The following is a 20,834-nucleotide window of genomic DNA, read 5'->3' on the forward strand; positions in this document are numbered from 1 at the left end:
GAGCTTAAATATACTTACTTTTATTAATATCAAACTCTCCAAAGCGTGTAAAACTACACACTTCAAAACCCGATGGAGCTAACCATGTGGCAATAAGACTTCATACAAAGATACTCCTCCCGTGCTAATTTAAGTAGCATATCGCATCAAATTGTAGTTAAGAGACATGCATTCTCTTTGTAATCTTTTTTAAGTCCAAACTATTGCTGTCAGAGATATAATATAAAACATTCTGCAACTTAATTTTTTCTTTTGCAATTCATTTTGTGATGGTGATGAAAAATAAATAATAGCAACACATATATCAATATTGTTCAGACTCCGAGTCCATGTGAATAAATTAAGCTCCTTCACAAGTGTCAACTTGCAAATTGCTTTTTGATATCTATTCTTACTCATATTACCATGCATTATTATTAACCAAGTCCGAGCCCATTTTTCTCCCAGGTAACCTATACTCTTCCATTTGCTTCCCATAGCCTCACCATCAACATCGGATCTCAGATATAGCTCCGTTCATGGAATATATTATTCGGTTCCTTGGCTGGATAGTCAGCATAGTCGCCTTCGATTCAGACGGCCCCAGGTTCGATGTTCGTCCGGATTGGAGATTTAACCTTAAAATGATCAATTCACCTGGCTCGGGGAATGGGTGTTTGTACTGTCTCCAACACGCCTGAAATTCACACACATATACTTTCCCATATACGCAGATATTGCTCATCCTCGTCGCAGGGTCTGTCTTATAATAACTGCGCCAGACTAGCAATAGCCACACGAATTATTATTATTATTAGAATCGAATACATTACAGACTTAGTCTCTATCTCCTCATTATGTGTGCTTCCCACTCATTGTTTATAACTGTCTTTACCATCAATCATTTTCCAAATATCCAGGTTCGTTACTTCCAGTTTGATCGCAACTGCGAACTCCCTCTATTAGCTTTGGTACACCTTCATTAGATTTAACTTACTATACCATGCACTATCTGGAGAAAACACATCCTAAATACATGTCATAATCAATATGTTTCAACTTAGTACTTCAATCTGACATTCAATCCTCAGCTTCTTCGTAAGTGACGCCACTTCAGTTCTGGAAATATTGATTTTTATATCATACCTGCAGCACATCATTTCAAGCTCCCAGATACTTCCATTGTAAGCTTTCCTGCCCTTACGATGAAGTTACCGCTATAAGACAGAGTACTTCCCACATTTCCACGCAACTGAGTCATTCCTTTCCATTTTATTCATTTCGGTAACATTGCCCTACATAAATCAAGAAGTATAAGGGTGCAGTCTTTTCTGACCTTCGTAACTACTGCACCCAGAGAATACGATCACTTGTAGGCTGATTTTCAATATGAATGTCTTTTACTGTAATAACCTACCCATCATCAATAATCCCTCAGTATTATCTATAACTTTTCCCTTTCCATTCTGGCATGTTCTTTCTTTGGATCTATGACACATTATCTGTTGCTCTTGTCTCAAAGCATTTTCACTTATTTTATGTATATTGTTAGAAATCATCAGCTCCTCTGTGATAAGAAACTGCGTTAGGTTTCAACTTACTTACTACCTAACTCTAAAAACTCCTTCGTGTAACCTTACACAGATTAAAGCAATTTCTGTTTTTGTTAATGCTCTGGGGCAATGTCATATATGGCTTTTCACTACACTTTAAAATATGAGTACTAGTTTCTATTCTTCATGCATTATAACACAGTAGTTTAGTTACTTTCTTCTCAAATTCCTCGAGCGTAATTTAACTGTCATCGTTATTCTCCTGCCAAGGAACTCTGTTGTAGGTGATTACAATTCGAAGATATCCTTTCACACTAAGAACCTGTTACATTGTAAATATATTCAAAATACTTCTTCCATCTCTACCCTTATTCTACGGGACCTACATTAAGTTCATCTAAATCCCATACCTAAAACAATATTCGTTTCCTTTTTCCCTCACTTTCGAGGATTCTTTATTACTGTCTAAAAATGTTACTCAACCGCGTGATCGAGTTTCCAGAAAACTTCCAAGCTCCATCAATATTTTTATTTTGAAATGTACAATTATTTACTTGGTTCTAAACCTTCCTCTCCATTCTGTTCCTTGACCAGAGGAGTTCTTGCTTGGAACCAGTTTTGTTTCATCATCCGTTTATGTTTACAAGATCCCTTGACAATTCTGTAGAGCGAGTTTTTTCATCTTTATACAGTGTTGTTCCAAGATTTTCCATTGGCACTCAAACTACATCCCGATATGCCATTCATTCTCTGTGAATATCTTTAGCCAATTTATTGTTTGGAATGCTTCACTAATTATATCAGTTTAAGTATAATGTCCTCTCTCTCTGAAAATTGACCACGATTTATTCGTCTGCAGGTAGGCTTCTGGTAAGTTGAACTGGTAGTGTTGCCTTTGATATAAAAGACTATATTAGTATAGCATGAAGTGTGATTAATTTCCTGTTTAAATTACACAGTTATAGTCGAACCTCTATTACTCAAATTTACATTACCTCGAAATAATTTCAAATCCATGCCGTCTGTTCTATTCCTCACGTGTACTTATTTCTCTACTACTCGAAAGTCGATCACACGAATTTTTACACTTCTGAAAGGAAACGTTTCGTCCATATATGCCGAAAATATTCTGAAACTAGACACTTTTTACGACAGCAACTTTTCAATAAAGCATTCGTGTGTTTTTGTTCCTTAACGTACTGTACTATATTATATTCCCACCAGACTTCGGTATTTTACATAGCGCCTTGTCTGCCCACCCGTGTGTATTCATTTGTTGGTAGGTCATCTTTCTTAAAAAAACAAAAACAAAAAAAAACGATTCTTTCAAAATTATGGAGACATGTGGGGCCTTGAGATCTGAGGAGCAAGATGGATATGAGAATGGAGTTCCACGAGAAACTAGGCGATGTCTAAAGTGTCAAAAGGGTAAGTCCCCGGGGTCTGGGCTGTAGCTCCATCTTGCTAAATAAATAAATAAATAAATAAATAAATAAATAAATAAATAAATAAATAAATAAATAAATAAATAAATAAATAAATAAATAAATAAATCGATCAATCAATCAATCTAGAGTTTTCTTTAATAATTGCGAAGAATTTGGAAATTTACTCAACACCTCCCTTGTTAAATTCTTCCAATACCTAAATCCCCTTCCTGTAAACGAATATTTGCCCCAATTCGTCCTCTTGAATTCCAAATTTATCTTCATATTGTGATCTTTCTTAAAAAAGCGGACAGTAGATGAGCAAAAATTTCAGTGTCATCTTTATTGCTGCATACCGTACCTCCAATTGTGTAATATAATTACAAACGTATTCGTCTACTAATGTCATTTAACTCGAACTCTCCGCTGACAGCTCGGGATATAGAAATTAGTCAAGCAATTAGTCTCCTTTCTTCCAAGTCTTCCCAGCCCAAACTGTGCAGGATCTTCGTCAAACTATTATTTTGTCGGAAATCTCCCAGAACATATCGAACTGCTTTTCTTTGGCCTTTTCTTTTTCCAGTTCTCGAATCAAGTAATCCTGGTGAGAGTCCCATACACTGGAACAATACTCTAGTTGGGGTCTTACCATGGACAGCACTCGGCTACAATATTTTATCAGGCTCCTTCACCCCTTTATGTCAGAAGCTGAGCAACTTGAATGATTTACGAACATCTATCCAGCTCTCACCGAATAGATCTACCTGTCATACCGAGTTTCAGCAATGTTCGTCGTGGACTTCGCTTTGGGGCCTGCTTGAGAAGTCGTCCTTGATTCTCGATTGTAGTGACCGTTCTTGGGCGCCCTGTTGTTCCCTTTCACGGACGTAAGACCGATAGTGTATGACGGAAATTGTCGCCGATAGCAATCGATTTGAAATATGTCTTACGGCTAGGGATCATCTGAAAATTTGTTAATGTGGTGGTGGTGATTATTGTTTTAAGGGGAAGTACAACTAGGTAACCATCCACTGTACGACTAATCACAGAGAAAAATGGAAGGGATTCGAGTGCTCTAATACCGTCGGGGTTGGAAAAGAAAGAGTTGACAAGGAAGGTCGGATAGGATAGATGAATGTTAGGAGCCTGACAGAAGTAAGTGGAAGCTATTCCAGGACTCAGTTAAGGGCCCCGTGGTCACCAATCCACGCTCCCAAGTTGAGAGCCCCTGGGGCCTTTATAAGTCGCCTCTTACGACAGGCAGAGGATACCGTGGGTGTTATTCTACCGCCCCCACAGGGGGAGAAAATTTGTGTAACGTGTGACGGAAATGCAGCCATAGCAACCGTGCAGGCAGTGATGTAAGTATGGATAGATGGTCAGACAATGTTACCTAGCAACCGTGCAGGTTATGTCTTATATCTGGTTGTCATCTTAAATTAGCAGCCATTGATGGATGCCTGTGACCTGGAGACATATTCATGACCATTTGATTTTCACACAGGGAAAACTTGTTTCTGTTTTCTGTTATTTAGTGCTTCCTTATAAAATTTCTCCTAGTCCTCTCCTTTCAGGGGCCTGAGGGGCTCTGAACTTTGGAGCATGGGTTGGCGACCACGGGGCCCTCAGCTGAGTCCTGGCATTGCTTCCACTTACTTGTGTCAGGCTCCTAACTTTCATCTATACTATCCGACCTCCCTTGGTCAACTCTTGTTCTTTTCTGACCCCGACGCTATTAGGTTTGCGAGGGCTAGGGAGTCTTTCATTTTCACACCCTTCGTGGCCCTTGTCTTCCTTTGACCGATATCTTCATTTTTCGAAGTGTCGGACCCCTTCCATTTTTCTCTCTGATTAGTGTTATATACAGGATGGTTGCCTAGTTGTACTTCCTCTTAAAAATAATCACCACCACCTCTCCTTTCAGGTGAATTCTAACGCCTCACTCCGTATGACTCGACATAATGTTACACGAAAAACGCCCTTTTTCAGCTGCGAGAACATTTTAAAAATCAACACAGAACTGCATTCATAATATGTCAAGTATGCACTAAATAAATATTTCGCTGCTAGGAAAACGTGGACACTAGATAAGCAATATTTTCAGAGTCGTCTGTTTTGCCGCATACGGTATGTCCAATTGTGCAACATAATTAAAAATTACTGTAAATATCCGTATGAAGATTGGAATTGCCTATGGTAGTCTTTACATCCAAATTGTTAAAATAAGGTATCAATATATAGAGTGAACATTGTTAATAACCCGACTTAATATTTAGGTATGAATATTGAGACCGGTAAATTTCACCTTTAACAAATATTATAATACTCTTCTTGGTAACTGAGTGTTATAAAAGTTACCTTCAAACACAAAGCGAGGACACTAGAGAGGACGAACAAATCATGTTTGTTCCTTTATTCTCTGCTCCCACCATACGTTGAATATCTAAGACATGGAATTCCATTCTTTCTTTTCCTTCATTCATTTGACTTGCATCCTATCAATCATTGTCATGTGATAATTTACTCCTTAGCATTCACTTAACATTTTAAATAACTGGATTATTGTATTTTGCTGATACTGAAGAAACAGATCGCGGCATGACGAACTAATTGAATTTAGATATGGAATCTGAATATCTCTAACGAAGTTTCGAGTGGAAATTATTCAGATTAGGAGACGGGAAGGGAAAGAAAAAGGGAAATGCACCAGGTACGGATGGGAAGGAAAGCTAATTAAGGTTTTAGCCAAACACTAACCTATTAATTAGAACGTAATTTATTGACTAATAACAAATCCGTGACACATTCAGCTTGATCAGAACCTTGTTCTGCCAAGACGACAGCTGTCCATCCAGATGGCCAACAGCTATTCGGGTACAATGTGATCAGCTTGATTAAATCCTCAGCCGTATTACTTGTCTTCCTTGACCACCACTTAATACTTATTTTTCTAACTGTACGGCCATTCTAAAATCTCTCCATATTCCGTTCATGTAGGCACTGCCGTAACTCAAGCAACATAGAAGTCAGGCTTTAGAAACGACGGTTACTTCAAAAGAATTAAGTTTGAACTTTTGAACTATGGCAGTCACATTCTGTGTGACTTCTCTCTAAAATTACTTCATACTCCTTCTACGGGAACATAGATATAGTATCCCCCTCAATTTCTGGGGCATCTTTCCTGATTTTAGATATTACTATACACATGTACTAAATTTATAAGACTTGTAAGACGGCCTTTACGCATGGAGTAAAGGAACAGTTTTGATGATAAATATCAGTTAAACTCATAAATAAAAGCGAAAGGCAAGCAACAACTATGTATGAACTCTTGGAATAACTCACAAATTCCGCTAAAGAGCTTAACTTATTAGGACGGGAGGAACAATCTTGCAAACTATCCGTTTGCTCTTTTCCGTTTTATGGCATGCCATCAGCAAATGCTTTCAGGATTGTTATATTATTACCTGTAGTAGCAAATTATTATTTACTTTCTTTCTCGAGGCAGTAAAAACGTATAAAACAAGTCTTACATGGGTACTAAATCAGCATTTCACAAAACCGACTATAAAATCTTTCTTAGAAAACCTGTATCTCTGTCCAAATCTCCGGCTTAATGGCTAAAAGGTTAGCGTGCTGGCCTTTGATCACAGGGCTCCAGGGTTCGATTCCAGACAGCGTCGGGAATTTTAACCATAATCGCTTAATTCCGCTGGCAGGGGGCAGGGTGTATGTGTCATCTTCATAATAATTTCATCATCACGACGCGCGGGTCGCCTACGGGCATCAAATCAAAAGACCTTCACCTGGCGAGCCGAACTTGTCCTCGGACACTCCCGGCACTAAAAGCTATACGCCATTTTATTCAATTTATGTTCAAATATTCAAGTCTATACGACCACGATTAAAATGAATAAACCATTCGAAAAAAATCAATTTACTTTGCTTTAATTGTTTTATTAATTTTCTGCAATAAAGTAATTCCTACTACTTTAATAAATGTATGACTTGGGATCACAATTCGGCTACTTACTATGTCCCACGGGGCCCACACATAAAAGGAAAATCTCAACCAAATCAGAGGAAAATGCATACCTGGTACACATCAGTGTTAATACTCTGATTATACGGTTAGTCCAATTAAAATGGGACATATCATGTGTACTTTGAATTCAGTTTCCTAGGGAAAATTTAATGTACATTTTCTTCCTAACCTTAGTACGCTTCCAGAATAACATACTTTTATGTGTTTTGGTGCATGTTTTTGATATAAACTAAACCAATGTCTTATCAAAAAATAAAATACGCTCAGAAATAGAACGTTTCGCAGAAGTAAACAGGATAAACAATATGTCAAATGGACTGTATCGCAATTGAAATACATTAGGTCTTTAACAGGGCAGATTATGGAATTCTATTTACGAAAGTGAGGTACATTAGAAACAAGTGATTCAACTGGTAGCTAATTTTCTAGTAAATAAAACTCGGAGATTTAGCATAGGTGAAGCTTTACCTGATCCTGTAATGATTAAGAGGGGAGTCCCACAAGGCAGTATTATTGTACCTTTGTGTTTTATTATGTACAACTGATAAGAGTAAAGAATATGAATCCCTGATACGGCTTTTATTGGATGATGTTATGCTCTATCTCATCATTATAGGCATTTATTTGTCAAACGAATATAAATATGTCATTCAATAAATCAATACTGATCTGCATTTAGGGAAGTCGCCCAGTGGGCAGATGACCTATCTGTTGTTTTTCTACCCTTTTCTTCTTAAATGATTTGAAATAAATTGGAAATTTATTGAACATCTCCCTTGGTAAGTTATTCCAATCCTTAACTCCCATTTCTATAATAAATTCATATTTGCCCCAATTTTTCCACCTGAATTCCAACTTCATCTTCATATTTTGATCTTACCTACTTTTAAAGACGCCACTCAAACGTATTCTTCTACTGATGTCATTCCACGCCATCTCTCCACTGACAGCTCGGAACATACCACTTATCAGAGAAGTTCGTCTTATTTCTCCCCATTCTTCCCAGCCCAAACTTTGCAACATTCTTGTAACGCTACTCTTTTGTCGCAAATCACTCGGAACAAATCGAGCTGCTTTTATTTGAACTTTTCCAGTTCTTGAATCAAGTAATCCTGATGAGGGTCGCATACACTGGAACCATACTCTAGTAGGAGACTTACCAGAACTTATATGCCCTCTTCTTTACATCCTTAATACAAGCCCTAAACACAATCATAAACATCTGTACCCTTTATTTACAATCCCATTTATGTGATTACCCCAGTGAAGATCTTTCCTTATATTAACACCTAGATACTTACAATGATCCCCAAAAGGAATTTTAACACCATCACGCAGTAATTAAAACTCAGAGAACTTTTCTTATTTGTGAAATTCACAACCTGACTATTAACCCCGTTTATCATCAAGCTCTCCATCTTACAACATTATCGAGGTCATGTTAATTTTCTCACAATATCGTAAATTTATTTAAACAGAATAACATCATCCGGAAAAATCCTTACCTTTTAATTCCACTTCTTTACTCATATCATTTATATACTGTATATAAGAAAATACAAAGGTCCAATAATATTGCCATGAGGAATTCCCCTCTCAATTTATTATTACAGGGTCAGATAAAGCTTCACCTACTCTAATTCTCTGAGATCTATTTTCTAGAAATATAGGCACCCATTCAGTCACTCTTTTGTATAGTCTTACTGCACTAATTTTTGCCAGTATTCTGCCATGATCCACCCTATCAAATGCTTTAGACAGGTCAATCGCGATACAGTCCATTTGACCTCCTGAATCCAAGATATCTGCTATATCTTGCTGAAATCCTACAATTTGAGTTTCAGTGGAGTAACATTTCCTAAAACCGAAGTGCCTTCTATCGAAACAATTATTAATTTCGCAAACATATCTAATATAATCAGAAAGAATGCCTTCCCAAAGCTTACATGCAACGCATGTCAAACTTACTGGCCTGTAATTTTCAGTTTTATATCTATCACCCTTTCCTTTATACACAGGGGCTACTATAGAAACTCTCCATTCATTTGGTATAGAACCTTCAACCAAACAATAATCAAATTACTTCAGATGAGGTACTATATCCCAACCCATTGTCTTTTGTATATCCCCAGAAATCTTATCAATTCCAGCCGCTTTTCTAGTTTTCAACTTTTGTATCTTATGGTAAATGTCATTGTTATCATACGTACATTTTAATACTTCTTTAGCATTAGTCTCTTACTCTATCTGGACATTATCCTTGTAGCCAACAATATTTACATACTGCTGAATTAATATTTCTGCCTTTTGAAGATCCTCACATAAACGCTCCCCTTGTTCATTAGTTATTCCTGGAATGTCCTTCTTGGAACCTGTTTCTGTGTTAAAGTACCTCTACACACCCTTCAATTTTTCACTAAAATTTGTATAACTACCAATTATGCTTGCCATCATGTTATCCTTAGCTGTCTTCTTTGATAGATTCAATTTCCTAGTAAGTTCTTTCCATTTATCCTTACTACCACAGCCATTTCTAATTCTATTTCTTTCCAATCTGCACATCCTTATTAGTCTCTTTATTTCTCTATTATAATAAGGTGAGTCTTTACCATTCCTTACTACCTTTAAAGGTACAAACCTGTTTTCACATTCCTCAACAATTGCTTTAAACCCATCCCAGATTCTGTTTACATTTTTATTTACCGTTTTCCATCGATCATAGTTACTTTGTAAAAACTCCCTCATGCCTGGTTTATCAGCAATAAGGTACTGCCTAATAGTCCTACTTTTAAGACATTCCTTTATATCGCATTTATTCTTAATTACCAGAAAATAGCTTCGTGATCACTAATACCATCTATTTCTTCGGTTTTTCTATAAAGCTCATCTGGTTTTACCAGCACCATGTCCAGGATATTTTCCCCTCTAGTTGGTTCCATCACTTTCTGAATCAGCTGTCCTTCCCATATTAGCTTATTTGCCATTTGTTGGTCATGCTTCCTGTCGTTCACATTTACTTCCCAATTTACATTTGGTAAATTCAGATCTTCCGCGACAATCACATTCCTTTCCATGTCGTTTCCCACATAGCTGATTACTTTATAAAGTAATTCTGAATTCGTGTCAGCGCTACCCTTTCCCGGTCTATACTCTCCATTGATATCAAGTTGCCTATTATCTTTAGTGATGAGCTTTACACCTAGAATTTCATGTTTTGGTACATCAGTTGCGTCTTCTCAAGTGACTGATTAGTCCAATTATGGAGCCGCAGGATCTATTACAGGAATAGATTTCACTGGTTGTAGCAGCATAGGGTCGTAAGGGAGCACCATTCTTTGTTGTTGCTTGCTCATTCCTTCGATTCCATATCTCAGATTCTAATCTTCTTCTATCCTGTTCAAAATGTTTAATTCCATCATATACGCCTTGGTGACATTTTGCCTTATCATTGGCTATGCTTATGCTATATATAGTGATAAATAAATTACTGGATTCTGAGCAACTAGAGGGACACCTCGAAAATGTTGTGAGGTGGAGAGCAGACAATGTAAACGGGGTGAAAAGCCAGGTTATAAGTTTCACCAAGAGGAAGAATCCTTTCAGTTTTATTTGATATTTCGATGGGGTGAAAGTAACTCTTGCTGTTCATATCAAGTATTTACTGTTAATATAAAGAAATAATTTCATTGATGTAATCACATAAATGGGATTATAATCAAAGTTACATATCTCTTCTATGTTTATGAGGGTAATTAAGGTTTGTAGTAAAGATGTAGTCCGGCTCCGTGGCTAAAGGGTTAGCGTTCTGGCCTTTGGTCACAGGGGTCCCGGGTTCGATTCCCGGCAGGGTCGGGTATTTTAACCATTATTGGTTAATTTCGCTGGCAGGGGGCTGGGTGTATGTGTCGTCTTCATCATTATTTCATCCTCATCAAAACGCGCAGATCGCCTACGGGAGTCAAATCAAAAGACCTGCACCTGGCGAGCCGAAAATGTCCTCGAACATTCCCGGCACTAAAAGCTATACGCTATTATTTATTAGTATAGATGTAGAGGAGAGGGCGTGTAAATCACTGTTAAGTCCCCAGTTAGAGGATGGTTCCAGTGTATGGCACCCTCACAAGGATTACTTGATTCTAGAACTAGAAATGATCCAAAGAAAGCAGCGCGATTTATTCTAGATTATTTCCGAATAAATCCGACAAAACAGTAGTGTTACTAAAATGTTGTAAACTTTGGAATGAGAAGACTTGGAATCAGAAGACAAACAGCTCGACTAAGCTGTGATGATTTATTAATTTAGAGCTCATCCGACAGCACAGAATAATGTTCTTCCAGTGCTCTCATACAGTTCAAAGTAGTTTTCACCATTATTATCCAATTGTAATTTAAAGATATTCTTACGTCATCCGTGACAAGTCTGTCGACGCATTCTCCACACATTGGACGTTACGCATTTGTGTCCTATCTATTAGGACGTCAACCTCGTCAGAGGAGTTGACGACATGAAAAGAATGATGTGATGTATGATAGTAGGAGGGGAGAGGGTACAATCCGGTGCCGGCGCATATTCTACTCCTGTCGAATAGCACCAAGGGGTCTGCTGAAGCCTTAACGTCTCCAACCGACGGAAGAATCACCATCAATAGCGTCATATTCCCTCACTCCATATGAGCACTGCGGAGGAGTTTGGAATTTAATCCAGGCTTTTGGCGCGCAACCTAGTGGTTAGAAATTGTATACCACCACTATCCCTACCCTGTCGGCCAACATTCTGATGGTCAAAATATTTTCGAGCAACGGGACTCGAACCGCCTTACCACGGTTTCGGACCGTTTAGACTTCAACGCCCTAACAATCATGGCCACCAGGCGGGTTACTTGCGGTTGGTTAATGAATAACATAATTTAAGAATCATTGTCACCGAATTAATCAGTCTCAAAATTGAAGAACAACATTTCTTGTCACCCTGTCGTAAAACTGAAGACCCCGGTGAAAAAATGCAAGATGCATATACGTAACAGTTAGTCAGAAAAGGATAGAATTAGCTAAATGTTGTGCGATACGAAATACGATAGTAGGACGTTGGTACTAGCAAGCTGGGGGTGCCGTGGTAGTGAAACCAAGTGCCTTAGTGTAGGGAAAATGTGATAATCATATCACAGGAAGAAATAATTAGTTAATTAATCATTCATTCTTTCTTTCTTTCTTTCTTAATCTGCTTACCCTCCAGGGTTGGTTTCTCCCTCGGACTGAGCGAGGGATACCGCCTCTACCACCTCAAGTGCAGTGTCCTGGAGTTTCAGGCTCTGGGTCGGAGGATACAACTGGGGAGGATGACCAGTACCTCGCCCAGGTGGCCTCACCTGCTATGCTGAACAGGGGCATTGCGGGGGGATGGGAAGATTGGAAGGGATAGACAAGGTAGAGGCCGTGGCCTTAAGTTAGGTACCATCCCGGCATTTGCCTGGAGGAGAAGTGGGAAACCACGGAAAACCACTTCCAGGATGGCTGAGGTGGGAATCGAACCCTCCTCTACTCAGTTGACCTCCCGAGGCTGAGTGGACCCCGTTCCAGCCCTCGTACCACGTTTCAAATTTCGTGGCAGAGCCGGGAATCGAACCCGGACCTTCGGGGGTGGCAGCTAATCACGCTAACCACTACACCACAGAGGCGGACAATTAATCATTCTACGAATTAAATTAACTCTGAAGGAAATTTCGAACGTGCAGATTATCAAAATACTGCACACCACTGGAGGTACGCTGTAAGCTATTATATAGACTTCCAAGTTTGCTTCTACAAGAGATTGATTCAGTAATCAGAGAATTTTCATGGCTTGTCACGTCATATCCTATTATGATAACGTGGAACCTGATATTGCATATCACAAGTGGTAACCGCACACGGAGTTCAGAACCAATTAGCATCAAAGGTTGCAGATGTTACGGGAACGGTATGGAATCCGCTTGGGTCTTGATTGACAACCAGTAAGCTTGCTAATCGTCGCTTCGCCTCGCGTTATGCACGTCTCTCACTGACGTACAGTATAGTTGCTTTCTCTGCTAGGCTGGCAGCCAATCTGCCAGTGGCAGAGTGGTGTATCCACCTCTCATTCGAAGGCTCTGAGTTTGATTCCATGTTTGTGTAAGGATTTTGATTCTGGACTGGAAGAAAAATGGAGTGAGGTTACATAAGATATATCTAATATGGGATGCAAATAAATTCTAACCAGGAGCCATAACAGTGAACTTGATAATAACACACCATAGGATTAGACAGCAGCCGTATTGTAAGACAGGGACCGATGAACTAGATGCTAGGCCCCTTTAAACAACAAACATCATCATCATCATCATATTCATCATGTGACACAAAGGAAAATTGGATAAGAAAATGAATAATATAGTTATTCATTTTACGTTCTACAAACTATATTTACGGTTTTCGTACGTGCCAGGGTACCAAGATTTTGTCTCGCAGAAATTCTTATACATGCCAATAAATCTTCTCTGCCTGGCCGAATGGCTCAGACGGTTGAGGCGCTGGCCTTCTAACCCCAACTTGGCGGGTTCGATCCTCCTCAGTCCGGTGGTATTTGAAGGTGTTCAAATACGTCACTCATGTGTCGGTAGATTTACTGGCACGTAAAAGAACTCCTTCTTGACAAAATTCCGGCACCTCGGCGTCTCCGAAAACCGTAAAAGTAGTTAGTGGGACGTAAAGCCAATAACATTAAATTTATTATTATTATTATTATTATTATTATTAATAATCTTCTGACACGAGGCAAGCGTACTTGCGCACCGTAAAATATTACCCGACTTAACTAGCATCGAATATGCCCACTTGGAGTAAGGTCAGCGCTGTACCGTTTTAACCACACACCCCGGCTGTATGATAAGAGTTATACTTGAATAAATATTACTATAATAAAGAGCATCTTCCATTTTTAAACATCTAATCCAGTACCCTAATGTGGTTACTAGTGCAAAATGTGTCGCTCTTGTGGACCTGGTCCAAGTTTTAGACTGGATGCACTTCCTGACGCCAACACTTAGATGGATTGCGTATTTTATGGCGGTTGGTAGTATGAATGAAGAAATATTATTAAGACGAACACAAATACCAGTCCTCAAGGGGATACGGAATGGGTATTTTGCCAAAAATTTGTCATTTTTATATTATTATTATTTCTTAATATGTCAAATGTCCTCTTTAAAATGGTGTATGAATTATGATGATATGATAACTAGAAGTGTGCTTTTTAAACTAATTTATATGATGATGCACGCTAGATTTCTGCTGTGAGTAGACATGACGGTCTCTTGCAAGTCACTTAACCAACGTTCTATTCAGTGGTACAATGCTAGGTATTCGTATTACTTAGGGGATGATGACTCTAAGGCTTTCAAAGTGGCTCAGGATTCTAAACCCTATGGAAGTGATGTAAATATAACCAAACTGGAATGTATTGGTTACGTTCAGAAACGTATGCGGACAAGATTGAGAAGTTTAAAATCAAGCATGAAGGGAAAGAAAGTGATGCTAGAACATTAGAGGGAAAGAACAGATTGACTGATTCAGTCATTGATACTCTCCATAATTACTATGGTCTGGCCATCAGGCAAAATAATGATAATGTGGAAGCAATGAGGCAAGCTGTCTGGGCATCATATTTCAACATTTATTGCAGTAATGAAAATCCTGTACATGGCTTGTGTCCTTTAGGGACAGACAGCTGGTGCAAACATAACAGGAGCAAAGTAACAGGGGAGATATATATCCATCCTCATAGTTTGCCACCAGCCATTATGGACGGAATCAAATCAATTTTCAGGGATCTTTCTGACAAAAATCTCCTGAAAAAATACCTGCACGGCAGGACACAAAGCCCAAACGAATGTGTCAACAGTGTAATCTGGAACCGCCTACTCAAAACAGTGTTTGTGGGTATTAGCACACTTCATTTTGGTGTATATAGTGCTGTTTCAAGTTTTAACCAGGGAAACATCACAAAGTACGAAGTTCTGCTAGTGTTAGGGTTGAATGTTGGGTATCGTACTGTTCGTGCAATGTTGCATAGTGACCTGGTAAGACTGAAGTCTGCTGAAAATGCCGTTAAAAATAGCTCTTCAAGCCAGAAAGGACAGGAGAGTGCCAAGAAGAGACTACAAGAGGAATTCGAAGATTATCCAGATAATCCAAGCTATCGATCTGGCATGCATTAATTTGTTAACTTTGAAGCCCGTTTCCCGTATGTTTACTTTTTTAATACTCAAGGTGCATTTTCTCAGCCAGTTTTGAATATACAAACTTGAAATTTGTAGGACATACTTATAAATACCTCTTTCAACTGCTGAAACAACATTTTTTAATTTGCCTGTATATTACAAATTTTATTAGCAAAAATATATTCTAAAAATACCAAAAATATCTAGTTTCAAAATAAAAAATAATATCTTCCTCAAGTATGTCGTTATAAAAATTATACTTGTTTCAGTAGAAGACCAAGATAATCAACTACAAGCTGCAAAAATTTGAAGTGTGTACCTCCAGTGGTTTCAGAGAAAAAGTACAATATATATAGCCTATTTTATCATTGGAAGCATAGGGCATTCCGTACCCCCTCAAGGCAGAAGAATCAACCACTCCTGGCTGGAATCCATGATCCAACTGGGAATTGAACTCGGAATTTCGAAACCGAAGGCCTGAATGCTGATCATTCAGCCATGGATTCAGACTACAATAATACAGAGCATCAGATAACAATTAGTACGCGTGTCGGTGTCTTTGTTTTTCCTAGACCGTATTTAAAATCTCTACTCGCAGTTTCATATAATTTCATGTGCCCGTTGATATCATAATCATCATAGTCCTTGATAGCCTACAATGTTCTAATGCCAGTGATCAATGGCTATGGAATTAGGTAATTTACTGTGTCAATCCTAGAGTCACATGCATATCTGCGGTGAGTTAATTTTACATTAAATGATATAGCTTTCAAACTATAAATAATCCATCACATTCACGGTCATTCCTTTATAAAAATGGAGAGATATTCTCCATTGGAAGTTCGCCTAGATTCGATTTGTAACGGTTCAAATCCCGTTAGAAGATGATATCTGTATTTTATCTGTATTATTATTATTATTATTATTATTATTATTATTATTATTATTATTATTATTATTATTATTATTATTATTATTGCTATGTCAGTATTATTTTTATTTTATCTGTGATATTATTACTATTATTGTAATTATCATTCTTATTCAATTCAATTTTGCAATGCTTGTCGCTTGCAGGATTGTACTTAGATGTATGCATATATACGTATGTGTAGAATAACACTCAAGACATGTACAGTGGGAATTGTTATATATCAGATGTTGGATATGACATTGCCATATTGTGCAATACTGCTGACATTTCTGTCAAGTCATCGCCACGTCATGGCTACGTCATCGTGCTCACTTAGCACTGAGCTCTGTTCCTTTGAGTTTCTTAGGGAGCCCCAGGGGATTTCATCATTACATGTAATACATGTCGCGCGGTGGGAGTAGGTCATTGTTATTTCTGGAGATTACGTAGGTGTGCCATGGAACGTCTATACAAGGTGGCTGCATATTGTAGCGTCAGTCATTAGTTAAACGGAAGCTGAACAATGAAGAAGTCAAATGGATAGGTGGACAGTCATTATTACACTGGAAGGAGAGGCCACTGTTGGCCATTGTGTGAACGAGATTGAGAAGACTCAGTGAGCCATTAGACTTTGGTCATTGAGAGAGTGAGGCCAAGGTTGGTCGGTCACCTAGTTGAAGATACGGACGCAAAGGCTTACCATGGAGTCATCGAAGGATACCACTTGCAATGAAGTAATACCATCCAGACTTACAAAGAAGTCATATGATATGGAGAAGAAGTAGTCACATGGATACATCACTAAATTAGGCGTGACACATCTACAGTAAACACCAGATCTAAGGAATACGTCGTAATTACACTCAAAGTGTTGAAGGTACAGTCAAGTGAAACAGTGAGGGATATATTTAGTATAAATTGTTAAATGTCCGGTCAAAAAGAATTCAAATTCATGCCTAGTTTCTTTCAGTTGCAATGTTATAATTTCATATTCTCATCCGTTTTATCGCAACAAGACTCACTATTTTTTATATATTATTTAAAGAATATATTTTGTTCTATCAAACGAATTTATAGTATTATTTCAATGACAGAATTAGATAACCTCAAATTTAATGGGGAAACCGAACGCCAATCTCCTTTTCCCAGAACTTATATGGTATGTTGTCAAAAGTAAGCTTATTACCCCACACCCTAGAGATAGTCAAGATTCTCATTCTATTATTGCTACACTGAGTGGTAGCTGGCGCCCTTCAAATAACGTATGTGTAAGTAAGCAGGTAGGAAGTAAGTGTGAGTCCAGGGTTCGACGATTGTGTATTTTATTTAATGAATGTTAATTTTCATAATTTCCATTTTAAATGCAGTATTTCAGATTTTTCAACATGAATTCAGGTTTATAATATTTGTAAAATTAGTAAAGGATTCAGGAACCCTCTTACAGATTCTCGAATCTGCAAGTTTTGAATCTCTGAAACGCGTTACTCTCAGACTTTGAAACATATCTGGAAAGAAAGAGAATTATAATCACATATGTTATTCATACTAGAGAGTTTAGCCTTGGATTCTCATTAAACTCAAAGTAAGTGCCCAGGTAGTACGTAAGATATAGGCAACTTCCTATTCTATTCTAGACCTAGACTTAGTTACAAATCCACACACTAGTAGGCACTGAACATGATAAAAGACGCCATTGATATTAAAATTCAAATCATATCACTTAACGGTATCCGCCTTCGTAGAGAAACTGTTAGTGCTATTATCGGCCATCTTTGGGGAGCCCGGTTTCGATTCAAAATATTCGTTATATGTTCCATACTGCAAGCACTGTTTTAAAAATTTAGTCCTAGAATACGAAAGGTATGTATCCCGTCGTATTTCCAGTTTCAGAGATCTAGGAATAGTTCCGTGCAACGTCAGTGTTCATTCTCAAATTCACCGTATACTGCTGCAAAAACAGTTTTGATAACTCAGGCCTAAAGTACAGTTCACTAGTTTGCCGACGTAGCTGCAGTTGGTGAGACATACGAACAGTTCTGAGTTTCGTCTCAGTGCTTTTTCAATTTATAATTAATACCTTACGGTAGTGTTTAATTTGAAGTTTCATTTAAATTAGACATATATTAAGCGATAATTTGACTTTACAAGTCCATGAATTAAAAGACTGATTAATTCGCTAAGAAATTTACAATTCATCAGTGAACATGTATGAAATAATACTAATGTATTATTTACGTCATAGAGTATTAAAATATTTTTATATAATTTCATTTCACCGTTGTTTGCAATAACTAGCTAAATAATTATCCATGAGGTAATTCAATGACTACTGCAATTCCATAAATTTCAACTAGCCAGTCTTCACCTGACAAAACCCCAATCATCTGAAGTAACATCTAATAGCGTCTGTTTATATATAAGAGATTCTATAATACATAATAAAATAAACTGGCAGATTTAAATCAGAAGCATATCATTTCCCTTTTAACATAAAGAAATAAATATGCGAACTGGATTAAAGCCACTTATAGAGAGTGTTTAAGTAAGAGAGTGCAAAAATTTAACAGGATATAGAGGATGCTCCACTGAACAATTTGAGGTAGGGAACCTGCGGTCACCGAGCTCGATAGCTGCAGTCGCTTAAGTGCGGCCAGAATCCAGTATTCGGGAGATAGTAGGTTCGAACCCCACTGTCGGCAACCCTGAAGATGGTTTTCCGTGGTTTCCCATTTTTACATGAGTCAAATGCTGGGGCTGTACCTTAATTAAGGCCACGGCCGCTTCCTTCCCACTCCCAGCCCTTTCCTGTCCCATCGTCGTCATAAAACCTATCTGTGTCGGTGCGACGTAAAGCAACTAGGAACAAAAAAAAGAAGAAGAACCTGAGGTCGGAGAAGCCAGTTTAAGGAGATAATAGGAATACAATCACATTACTGTGTACTTTTCATTTACATTAGCATGGTTCATGTTTGTGGGTTAGGACATATTCTGAGTCGTGGTCTGAGTCGTGGCCCTCCTTGTGCTCAGGCGGCTAGGACTATACAATTCACCGGTGGTCCATAACCCGTTAGAGGAGAGATCCTCACTTGGACTATGTGCAAGTAGGGCAGCATCCTGCTTCATGAATTTACCGAGCTCAGAACACTTTAAGCAAGCCTCGGACCTATGGGAGAAATGGAGTCCCACTACCATTTGACAGGCGAGGGACTCCTTGGAAACAACTTGGCGAACGAAATGGAATTCGATGGGGAGCTATCAATATTAATGGGGCTTATGGAAGGAAGAAGGTAGAACTGGCTGAGTCAGCAAAGAGGGTGCATCTGGATGTGCTAGGAGTACGTGATATTTGCGTAAGGTTAGATAACGAGGAAGAGATAGGAGATTATAAAGTGTACTTGACGGGTGTTAGAAAGGGAAGGGCAGAGTCTGGGGTAGGGCTCTTTATCAGGAATACCATTGCACGCAACATAGTTTCGGTTAGGCACGTAAATGAGCGAATGATGTGGGTAGATTTGTCAGTGGGAGGAATTAGGACAAGAATTGTGTCCGTGTATTCACCATGTGAGGGTGCAGATGAGGATGAAGTTGACAAGTTTTATGAAGCATTGAGTGACATCGTGGTCAGGGTCAACAGCAAGGATAGAATAGTGCTAATGGGCGATTTCAATGCGAGAGTTGGGAATAGAACTGAAGGATACGAAAGGGTGATTGGTAAATGTGGGGAAGATATGGAAGCTAATGGGAATGGGAAGCGTTTGCTGGACTTCTGTGCTAGTATGGGTTTAGCTGTTACGAATACATTCTTCAAGCATAAGGCTATTCATCGCTACACATGGGAGGCTAGGGGTACCAGATCCATAATAGACTATATCTTAACAGACTTTGAATTCAGGAAATCTTTTAGAAATGTACGAGTTTTTCGGGGATTTTTCGATGATACAGACCACTATGTGATCTGTAGTGAACTAAGTATCTTTAGGCCTAGGGTAGAGAAAGTGAAATCGGTCTGCAAACGAATAAGGGTAGAAAATCTCCAGGACGAGGAAATTAGACAGAAGTACATGGATATGATTAGTGAGAAGTTTCGAACAGTAGACAGTAAGCAGGTTCAGGATATAGAAAGTGAATGGGTGGCATACAGGGATGCTGTAGTGGAAACAGCAAGGGAATGCCTAGGAACAACTGTGTGTAAAGATGGGAAAAGGCGAACATCTTGGTGGAATGATGAAGTGAGAGCAGCCTGCAAACGTAAAAAGAAGGCTTATCAGAAATGGCTCCAAACAAGGGCCAAGGCAGACAGGGATTGGTACGTAGATGAAAGAAACAGAGCGAAACAAATAGTTGTTGAATCCAAAAAGAAGTCATGGGAATATTTTGGTAATAACCTGGAAAGGCTAGGTCAAGCAGCAGGGAAACCTTTCTGGACAGTAATAAAGAATCTTAGGAAGGGAGGGAAAAATGAAATGAACAGTGTTTTGAGTAATTCAGGTGAACTCATAATAGATCCCAGGGAATCACTGCAGAGGTGGAGGGAATATTTTGAACATCTTGTCAATGTAAAAGGAAATGATTCTGGTGGTGTTGCGAACAGCCAAGCTCATGGGGAGGAGGAAAATGATGTTGGTGAAATTATGCTTGAGGAAGTGGAAAGGATAGTAAATAAACTCCATTGTCATAAGGCAG

Source organism: Anabrus simplex, chromosome 1 (genome assembly GCF_040414725.1).
Source record: "Anabrus simplex isolate iqAnaSimp1 chromosome 1, ASM4041472v1, whole genome shotgun sequence".
In the NCBI taxonomy this organism is placed as follows: Eukaryota; Metazoa; Arthropoda; class Insecta; order Orthoptera; family Tettigoniidae; genus Anabrus; species Anabrus simplex.